Genomic DNA, 11,702 nt, shown 5'->3' with positions numbered 1-11,702 from the left:
CCTGAGCATCAGTTATGCACATTTTGCATCCGTTTTAGCCATTTAATTTTTATTTTTTCTGTCTAAAATAACAGACCTCAGATGAAAATGGCTCAAACGGATGCCAAATGCGCATAACTGATGCCCAGGATCCGTTTTTTGCTTATTTTTCAGTTCTTCTGACAGATCAGAAGATCGGAAAACTAAACGGTGATGTGAACCTGGCCTAATGTCTTTTGTCATTCTTTAGGTGCTACAATATGTGTCTTACTTTGTTATTGTTATATCAATATTGGGGTCTCGTGTTCCCCCATTTTTGAATAGAGCGTTGGTGACGCATGCACACTGCCGCTTCACTCAACTCTATGGGACTGTACTTAGCTATCTCCAGCAGTCCCATAGATTTGAATCGAGTGGCAGTGGGCATGGTTGACCACTGTTCCATGCTAATGACAGAAAACAGGGCCCCATTGTTGTGATTGACGGACAGTGTCTCGGATATATGGAGTCTGCCATGTATCAGACATGCATCCCTTCTCCTGTGGATAGAAGATATGTGTTTGTTTTAGGAAAATCCTTTTAAACTGTACCTGTTGTTTCAGATGACTGTCATAATATGCTGTTTTGTGTGTGTACATGAAGAATAACAGTATATCTGGCCACAGAGCTTCTACCATGTATCACTGCAGACTGCAGACTCTCTCTAAGGGCTCATGCACATTAGAAATGTCCTATCCGTGTCTGCAAAAGAATAGGACATGTTCTATCTTTTTTGTGGGGCTGCGAAACGGACTTGCGCATCTTTTGGGGGTCTACATCTAATCCCCCCAAAATGCAGATTAGATTCAGACCAAACATACAGCAGTGTGCATGGGAAGAGGACTACAGATGAGCGAAGTTCTCTAAAATTCGCTTCGGCTGCATCGCCGAATTTTACAAAAACGTTTGCTTTGTGACTAATTACTTTGTCACGAAGCACATTTCTTTCTAAATAGCGGGTGGAATGACAGGGAATAGCGATTGCGCTGCCCCGTCTTTGAACCCCACAGATGCCACATTCATCGCTGATCGCGGCATCTGAGATCCACATAAAAAGCATTTTAGTGTTTGCAAAAGAAGAAAAAATTCAATTGTACATCCATTTGATCGCAAGAAGGTAGCGGCGGCAAATCTTGTTTCAAGATCCAGCGTGAAATCTTAAGTGGCGCGTGATGACATCATCACATCAGCACATCAGCCGGCATGGTAACATCATACATCACCACGCAAGATATTTTGCACAGGATTTGTAAGCAAGGTGGCCGCGGCAGCCTCGTTATGCTCAAATGGATGAGGTAAATATGATTTATTTTTATTTTTACTCCAGTTCAGGGAAATGCAATTAAATAGTTTTTCCTGAAATTGAGATCGAAGTCCCCTTCATGAACTTCGATTCACTGAACACTAAAGAGGACATATTTCTCTCACATGTACTCAAAAGCACCACCAGCATGAAAGACATTAAACAGCAGTACTGAGTAGTGTATCTGTGGATCTAGAACTAGGGTGAGACGGTAAAACACATTCTAGAAATTGCATCAGCATCTCCATATGTCTGCATATCTCATTCAGTGCAGCTGCTCTCTTCTCCTCCTTATGTCTCCATAGACTTCTATAGGCAGAAGCTGTAACCTGAAACCAGTGAAGCTGGAACTTCAACTCTCATTCATGCATTTCCTGTTGTCATTTTTGTGAAAATGGGCACCACAACTCTATAGATAAATGAAAATGTTTATGTAATATGTGTGCAAGTAAAAGAAACAAACATTAAAAATAAGCCAAACAGAGTTGCAGCTATGATACTTATTTGTTAATATAAGGTATTAGGAGCACATTTATCAAGACCGGCGTTTTAGACGCCGATCTTAATAAAGCCCCATAGCTGGCGGTGGATCTGCCGAAGTTATGAAGAGGTGCAGGCCTCTCTATAACTTTGGCGGATTCACTGCCAGCACAGGGCTTTTATTAAGACCGGAGTTTTAGTAAGTCTGTCCCTATATGTTTTTAACTCTACAGATATTCAGGTGAGTGACAGTGGATGTTGCATTCTTGTCTTGATCCCACCTTAAGAGGTGTCGGCAGGCTAATGCTATGTCATACAGGTTTAAAGTAAACATAGAAAGCTTGTTGTGTCAGCATAAGAGCAGTGATCACTGCCATGTATTATCACAACATACACCAGAACACGTATATCTTCTCTGAAACATGCTCTAAAGAGGGCGGTGAGACTTTTGATTTCATTTCTTCTATGTAAACAAAAGGAAATCCACATTTTTTCTAACCTAAGAAACATATACAACACGAACATGCAGGAACGTTTTCTTTTCCACTTAGTGATGCTCCAATGCTCCATTCTCACCATTGATTCGTTTCTTACATAAATAATTGATGAAATCTTGGTTGGCTGTTTCTAGTAGGATTTAGGTTAGGGATGCCCAAACCGCGCCCCTCCAGCTGTTGCAAAACTACAACTCCCAGCATGCCTGGACAGCCTACAGCTATTAGGGCATGCTGGGAGTTGTAGTTTTGCAACAGGTAGAGGGCCGCTGGTTGAGCATCCCTGATTTAGGTCAATTTACTGCATACACAGTGGTGGCATTAGGCAGGCATGTATTAATAGTATGTACTGTAGGTGGGGAGGACATGGAAACAGAGCACTGTTGTCTTATCAAGTATGTTAGATTTAAAAATTCTCTCATGATGTCACACTATTATAACTGTTAAGGCCAATTACATGGGCTTATGCTTAGGCCAATTTTGCGGAACAAATTGCAGATAATTAGTGTCAGTAATGAGTTCACAAAGAAGCTACAGCCATTTGTCGGCCGATCCATCCATTGTTCCTCAGCAGCCCATCACCCGGTATAAACAGCGGTGTACTGCTGACAAACAATGAAGCTGTATGGAGGACAGTTATAATAATGATCATTCATCCCCATCCCCATACAGCAGTGATCATTGCTGCATGTAAATGTAGATAACAAGCAGAGAGTGATAAGGAATGAGTATTCACATGAGTGTTCATTCCCAATCATTAGTCATTGTAGTGGCCCTTTTAAATCAGCCTTTAAAGGGGTTATCCCATAATTAATGTAAAAAATAAAAATCACTAACAAAGCTAGAACCAGCCCTGTACCTAACGCGGATCCAGAGCTCCCCCATTCATTGTGCCACTTGCTCTGCTATCAAAGCTCTGGGTTTTAGTTCTCTCCCTATAACAGCTCAGGGGGAGTGTCCTTTGTGCTGCAGTTGTCTCGCTATCACAGCTGAGGTGGGCATGACCTTCACGATGCAGATCTCTTCCTATCACAGCTCGGGGGGGGGGGGGGTCCTTTCTGCTGCAGCTCTCTTTCTGTAACTGCCACAGCTTCTAACACAAGATAGGGCTGGTGGCAGTTGAAAGATGGAATTGAGCATGTGTATCTATATCTTCCTGAGCAATGTTAGACAAGTGGACAAAGAAATAAGGAAAAGAACAAACAGCAGTTGGCAATATACAGATACATTTCATACATTTATGTTTTATTGAATAACTCAGTTGTTATACTAAATGTTTAATTACATGCAGTTTGCCAAAGTATTCAGATCCAGGTGCTAGCTTGAAAAGGTAGAATATTTTTTTGTTGGACAACATCTTTAATTGCTTCTGCAGCATTTCCCCCGCTATTTACGCTGAGGAGCAGCTCACTGTGGGTGGGACTACAGTTCTATATTGAAACATGTAACATCAATATTAAAAGATATAAAACATTGCACAACTTTTCACTATGCAATAGTTAACCACTTAAGGACCACAGGTTTATACCCCCCTAGTGACCAGGCCCTTTTTTACAAATCGGGACCTCACAACTTTAACGGTTTATTGCTCGTTCATGCAAATTGGCACCCAAATGAATTTTACCTCCTTTTCTTCTCACTAAAACAGCTTTCTTTTGGTGGTATTTGATTGCTGCTGAGATTTTTCGCTTTTCTAATATTAATCAAAATAGACCACAATTTTCAAAAAAAGTATGTGTTTTTAATTTTCTCTGGTTAAACTTATAGCGTTTACAAACTATGGTACAAAAATGTGAATTTCCACATTTTGAAGCAGCTCTGACTTTCTGAGCACCTATCATGTTTCTTGAGGTGCTAGAATGCCAGGATAGTATAAATACCCCCCAAATGACCCCATTTTAGAAATAAGACACCCCAAAGTATTCGCGGAGGGGCATGGTGAGTTCATGTATGATTACATTTTTTTTCACAAGTTAGCGGAAAATGACACTTTCTGAGGAAAAAAATAATATAATAAAGTTTACATTTCTGCTAACTTCTGGCAAAAAATAAATAAAAAATCTCCCAAGGACTCACTATGTCCCTCAGTGAATACCTTGGGGTGTCTACTTTCCGAAATGGGGTCATTTGTGGGGTGTGTTTACTGTTCTGACATTTTGGGTGGGGCTAAATTGTGAGCAACTCTGTAAAGCCTAAAGGTACTCGTTGGAATTTGGGCCCCTTTACGCACCTAGGCTGCAAAAAAGTGTCACACATGTGCGCCTCTTCATAAGATAAATATCTCTGTAAAAGACAACTTTTCCCATTTTTTAATACAAAGTTGTCATTTTACAGAGATATTTCTCTCACCCAGCATGGGTATATGTAAAAATACACCCTAAACCACATTGCCCTACTTCTCCTGAGTACGGCGATACCACATGTGTGACACTTTTTTGCAGCCTAGGTGCGTAAAGGGGCCCAAATTCCAACGAGTACCTTTTAGGAGGGCATTTTTAGGCATTTGGATTCAAATCTACTTCTCACGCTTTAGGGCCCCTAAAATGCCAGGGCAGTATAAATACAGGGCAGTATAAAGGCCCCATTCAAGCTTCCGCAATTCTGTTCCGCATTCTGCGGAACGGAATTGCGGACCCATTCATTTCTATGGGGACAGACTTTGTCCCGCTCGGATTCGGAATTGCGGATCTGCACTTCCGGGTCCACACTTTCGTTCCGCAAAAATATAGAACATGTCCTATTCTTGTCAGCAATTGCGGACAAGAAAAGGCATTTTCTATATAGTTCTGGCAATGTGCGGATCCGCAAAATGCGGAAAGCACATTGCCGGTGTCCGTGTTTTGCGGATCCGCAAAACACATACGGACGTCTGAATGGAGCCTTACAGGGGAGTGATCAGGGAGTCTATATGGGGTGATCAGGGGTTAATAAGGGGTTAATAAGTGACAGGGGGGTGTGTGTATAGTGTAGTGTGGTGCTTGGTGCTACTTACAGAGCTGCCTGTGTCCTCTGGTGGTCGATCCAAGCCTATCGCCTATCGGTGTTACGTGTGCGGCAAGTGGTTAAAGGGACACTGCCATGTATTTGTTTGTCACATATTAAAAGCCTATATGGGTATAGTCTATGCATTATCAGGTCCTGGCTGTTTAACTTCCACCTTTGCTTAACCCCCCTACTTTTTAGCACTGCCTCGCTTAACTTTCTCACTCAGACCATTCAATCTGACCAGGGAGCGTAGGTGTAACGGGGTAAGTGACACAATTAGAGCATCACACAATACACTGAAAAAAGCAATGCTCCTCTGTGGGTATATCTACCCTGGCCTAGCAAGAAAACAACATAGTTGTGGTACTGCCATCCTGATTGCACTACTCTAATATTATAAAACATATAACATACTTCAGTGGCAGCAGTAGTAAACTAACAATGGGTTACTTATCTATGCTAAAGAAGGGCACCATTTTGTAATTACATTTTAATCATGTAGTACTACCAAAATAAAAAAAAGTCCAAATTCTTAAAAAATAATTTTCCATGAATAGTGAGTTACAAAATACTTCTTTCTAATGGAAGTGTGCTTTAAACTTTATTTAGATCCAAACCAGAAAAACTCTTTAAAACAGACCTGTCGTTAGACTATGCTGCCCTATGTAAGGGCAGCATAGTGCGAGGACAGTTTTTTTTCTCGCCAAAATGGCACAAAAAATATTGTGCCTTTTGACTAATAGGGGTGATGCTCCACCCCTGTTTTTGGTTTATGGCTGGATGTGGTATATATCTATACACAGCAGCCACCAACTACTGTGAGAAGGAAGAGGTGGCCGAACTGTTATCGTCATGAACGCATCAGACTCATAAACTTTCTTGTGACTCACAGGAAAACAGACATGCCCCCATACGGGACAGCATAGCCCAATCAGCTTTAGGTATGTACTATGTCCTTTTGCATCTTCTTGTTTAGATGTAAAGCCTCTCTATAGATTCCATACTAAGCACTGTGTAGAGGCAGTATAATATGGACAGGTTTAGACCTATACTTACATCCTCTGTTTTCAATCAGGACAGCTTAGAAGCATAAGATGTCATTTTTCCCTTTGGGTGTGTAAAACCAGTTTCTCTTCTATGTCACATCACTGGGATAGAAATCCATGACCCATGGTGAATAACTGGTTCTAGCTTCTTTCTGCCTTCAGAAGTAGGTGTGGGCGAAGAACTATATATATCATTCTGTACAGCTAAGAATCTCTGTAGTACAATTAACTGGACACTTTTTTTTTGTTAAAAGTTATTTGCACTTGGCCCTACACAAATTTTACATGGCCATATGTGCACTACCAGGGAATGGAAACAGGGAGAGCTACAATATAGACACAACCTAATAAATCTGCATTAATTATATTAGTTGTTTCTAGCAGCACGGTATTGTCTTTTTCCAACAACAACTCTCTTTACTTCAAATACAAACTGGTATCAATACAGAGAATTCTTCTATATAATGCTGACATAGTCCTCTGACAACTGGATTCAATTACTAACATCCTGTCCTGGCCCAGCAAAGACATAGAAAGTATAATGGACATCACTTTACGCATTGCTTTATTCACTGTGCATAAAGAATTATAATTAACATGTTGTAATTAAGTGAATAACTTGATCAATTCTAATGTGAGCCAAAACAGTTAATACCTAGGTTACTGTAATGCATGGATTTGTGATTTTGCACTGTTACTTATTGAATCTAAATTTGAACACAGACCAAATTTTATATGAATCCAATCCATTACACCATTTCCAAGAAGATTCAGTGCCTTGAAAATATATTTATATCTCTTGAACTTTGTTACACTCACAAACCTAAATGTGTTTTATTAGGATTTTATGTGAGAGACCAACACAAAGTACCAAGTATGTGTAAAGTGAAAAGAAAATGATACATGGTTTTCAACATTTTTTATAAATAAAAATCTGAAAAGTATGGTGTGCATTTGTATTCAGCCCCCTGTACTCAGATACCCCTAAATAAAATCCAGTGTGACAAATTGCTTTCAGAAGTTACCTAATTAGTAAATAGAGTCCATCTGTGTGTAATGTATTCTGAGTATAACTAGAGGTGTTCTGTGAAGGCCTCAGAGGTTTGTTAGTGAACATTAGTGATAAAACAGCATCATGAAAACCAAGGCACACACCAGACAGGTCAGGGATAAAGTTGTTGAGAACATCTCACTGTGCACTGCTTAATTCATCATCCAAAAATGTAAGGAGTATGGCACAACTGTAAATCTACCAAGACATGGCCGTCCACCTAACCTGACAAACCAGGCCATAAGAGCACTAATTAGAGAAGCAACCAAGAAGCCCATGTTCACTCTGGAGGAGCTGCAGAGATCCATAGCTCAGGTGGGAGAATCTGTCTACAGGACAACTTTTAGTTATGTTCTCCACAAATCTAGCCTTTATGGAAGAGTGGCAAGAAGAAAGCCATTTTTTAAAGCAAGTCATAAGAAGTCCAGTTTGCAGCTTGCCACAAGCCATGTAAGGAACACAGCAAACATGTAGAAGCAGGTGCTCTGTTTAAATGAGACCAAAGTTTAACTTTTTTACCTAAATGCAAAACGCTATGTGTGGCGGAAAACTAACACTGCACATCACCCTGAACACACCATCCCCACCGTGAAACATGGTGATCGCAGCATCATGCTATTGGGATACGTTTCTTCAGAAGGGAGAGGGAAGCTGGTCAAAGTTGATGAGAAGATGTATGGAGCTAAATACAGAGCAGTCTTGGAGGAAAATCTTTTAGAGGCTGCAAAAGACCTGAGACTGGGGTGGAGATTCACATTCCAGCAGGAGAACAACCCTATACATACAGCACAGAGCTACAATGAAATGGTTTACATCAAAGCATATTCATGTGTTAGAATGGCCCAGTCAAAGTCCGGACATAAATCCCATTGAGAATATGTGGCAAGACTTGAAAATAGTCGTTCACAGACACTCTCCATCCAATCTGACTGAAAAAATTCAGACCCTAGATTTGCAAAGCTGGTAGATACATACCCAAACAAACTTGCAGCTGTAATTGCAGTGAAAGGCGGTCTTACAAAGTATTGACTTAGGGGGCCAGAATGCAAATGCATGCCACACTTTTCAGATTTTTTTAATTAAAAATCTTGAAAACCTTTTATTATTTTCTTTTTACTTCATACATAATTGCTACTTTGTGTTGGACTATGAGGGTGTAATATGAAAACATGTGGAAAAGTTCAAGGGGTATGAATACTTTTTCAAGGCACTGTAGCTGGCATATTACTAATTTGCCTTCTATCAAGTACATGATTCTTGGGATAAGACTGATTAAACTGTACATGTACATTTTCTGTGTCATTGCGCTTCAACCTTGTAAAATACACCAAAATTTTAATTGAAAACACCTTTATTACAATCAATCGTCATACATACATACTTTAGTACTGCGACGCAGCGCAGGCCACGAGGCAGCACAAATTGCTTACAGTCTTCTTTGCGACCATGTCATTGTTATCTGAAGCACAGGCTAACCTACACTATACATCACAATGCATTTAGAAAGGGGTGGTGTATGGGAGAGAGGGGGTAGGGAGGGGAAATCACATGCCAAAAGATTTATTGAGAAGACAGAAACAAATGGGGGAGAGGGGGAAGGAGAGGTGTTTAGTCCTCTTCTTAGTCATTGACGTCCAAGATGTTGTAGTCCCGCAGCAGACTGTGGATAAGCCTGCAGCAGTCCAGGATGGACATGTTCTCCCTCGTGAGCGTAATCCGGTTCCTGGCTAGCCATATAGCATTCTTAAAACAGTTCATAAGGTGCCAGGCCTCCTGGATGGCCTCAACAGTATGAATCCCAGGAAATAGTCCGTACAACACCGAAGTGTATTGCAGGCTGTTCCTAGGAACATAATCTTTGAGTTCATGTTCCAGGGCATCCAACAGGCCCTGCGCAAAGGGGCACTCCTCCCAAAACAGGTGGTGCGATGTTTCCTTCCTCCTTGATAGGGCACCTGGGGCAGTACCGGGTTTTGCACAGGTTGCGGGCGTGCATGAATTACCGAATTGGCAGTCCTCTGTGTATGGCCATCCATGACAAGTCCTTGTGCCCGTTGGTTATCCTGTCTGGCGACACATTAGTCCAAACTGTCTCTACGGTGTCATTGTGGATCCCTGTAATTGACTCCACTGCATCCTTTGCTCTGATGAGCTTGTGGATAGTCTTTGGTTTCCACAAGTGGGCTTGAGGCCCTCCAGTTGGTGTTCCCTCACAAACCTGATGACATCTCTGTAATACCAGGGAGCGTGCCAGTTGTTAGGGATGGAGCTGTCCCACTTGTCCCTGGCTGGACCCCTCCAGAGGGGCAGGAGGGAGAAGCGAGACATAGCCTTGCCCGCAGAGCCATTGGCTGTTCTCAGAGTCCGATGAACGATGTCACAAACAAAGGTGATCCACAGTAAAGTGTGAAGGTCCGGAATGCCCTTTCCGCCCTTGCGGGGCTCTTTGTACATGATGGCTTGCTTCACTCTGTCCATCTTGGATCCCTAAACAAAGTGAAACACTGTCCTGGTGATGGCCCTGGAAACAGTGGCAAGAGGGGGCCATGCCTGTGCCTGTGTACTGTAGCACAAGCAGAACTTTGTTACCCAGGACGAGTGCCTTGCCCTAAATAGTGAGATATCTGAGGCTCCACAGTCCAATTCTTAGGTTGATTTTGGCCAAGCGTTCTTCCCAAGACTTTAATGCTGTGACTTCCTCCCTGAACCAGACTCCCAGGATCTTGATGAAGTCTGATTTGATGGTAAATGGGAAGGGGGCAGAAGAAGCCAGTTGCCAGGCCTTGAAGAGCATGGCTTCCAACTTCCCGCTGTTGACTTTAGCCCCTGAAGCTTGTACAAACTCCTCGCAGGTCTGGACAAGTGCAGTCACCAAATGCAGACTAGCGCAGAAGACGGTAACGTCGTCCATGCACAGCGAGCACTTGACCTCGTAGTGTCCGGGTCCTGGTGCGGTGATCCCTCTGATCTCTCCATTCTGCCGCAAAGAGTTCTATAACACAAACAAAAAGGAGAAGCGAAAGAAGGCAGCCTTGTCTGACTCCAGAGCGGACCGGAAAGGGTCAGTCTTCCAGCCGTTCACCAGCACCGTGCTGCAAATGTCAAGGTACATCAGGTTAACAAACTAACAGAACCTCCTGCCTAGACCCAGCTTGCGCAAAGCCCTACCCATGAATTCATGAGAGACTCGGTCAAATGCCTTCTCCTGGTCAAAACTGAACATGGCCATGTGTATTGTACAGTGTCTCTCACGAGAGTGAGGCTGTCTACGATCCTGCGGCCAGGAATGCCGCAGGTCTTATCTGGGTGGAAGACTCTGCCGATGGCAACCTTCAGCCAGTTGGCTAGCACCTTGGAAAGGATCTTGTAGTCCATGTTCAGGACAGGGATGGGATGTCAGTTTTTAAGATCACATCTCTTACCCTTCCCCTTTCCTCAATGATGGGGGCATCCTACCTTTCACCACCATCTCCCCATGGAGTTCCAGCAGGTCTTGACAGATCAGATCACTCAGCGCTACAGAGAGCTCCACTGGAAGACCGTCACTGCCTGGGGTCCTGCCGGACCTAAAGGATCTAGCAGCAGAGAGCACCTCCTCCACCGTCAGAGGGTCATCCATGGCCTCCGCACCTGCATGGTCAAGATGGTTGGTGATTCCTTACTGGAAGTTATCGTCGGCTTTCGGGCCGTGTTCTTCAGGGAGTAGAGGTTGTTTTAGCAGTCTGTGATGACTCCCATCACTTCCTCTTTCCCTGATCGCATGTTGCCATCCTTGTCTCGAAGTTCATTCAGGGGCATGTGCCCAGTGTGGAGTTTCCTGAAAAAGAACGAGTTACATTTCTCACCCTTCTCCAGGTCCTCCACTTTGGAGTGAAAGATAATTTGCTTGGATTCCTCCTCAAAGTGCCTTTTCAGGCTCCTTTTGGTCTCCTTCAGCTCCTCTCTACGCTCCAGCCGCACTGGTAAAGGTCTTGCAGGGACCGCAGCTCACACTATAGTTCTCTGAAGACCCTCTTCTTCTCACACGCCTGTTGTTGTTGTTGCTTGGCCTGAAAGAAACAACAAAGCTGGACATTAACATACTCCCACCAGTCACTAGTCTGTTCAAACAAGCATTTGTCATTCTGCCAAGCTATGTAGACCTCTCTAATCTCCGCAAGCACGTCCTCACGATTCGATAGAGCACAGTTCAGTTTTCAGGATCCAGGACCGGAGGGGAACCTGTTCCCAAGGATGCACCAGACTTGAATGGCTCTGTGATCGGAGAAAAAGCAAGGGATCATAGATTGCCTAGACCTCCTGACTGCCTGAGAGGTAAACACGAA

The sequence above is a fragment of the Bufo gargarizans genome, chromosome 5, assembly GCF_014858855.1.
Source record: "Bufo gargarizans isolate SCDJY-AF-19 chromosome 5, ASM1485885v1, whole genome shotgun sequence".
Classification (NCBI taxonomy): Eukaryota; Metazoa; Chordata; class Amphibia; order Anura; family Bufonidae; genus Bufo; species Bufo gargarizans.
This window is presented reverse-complemented; position numbering follows the sequence as displayed.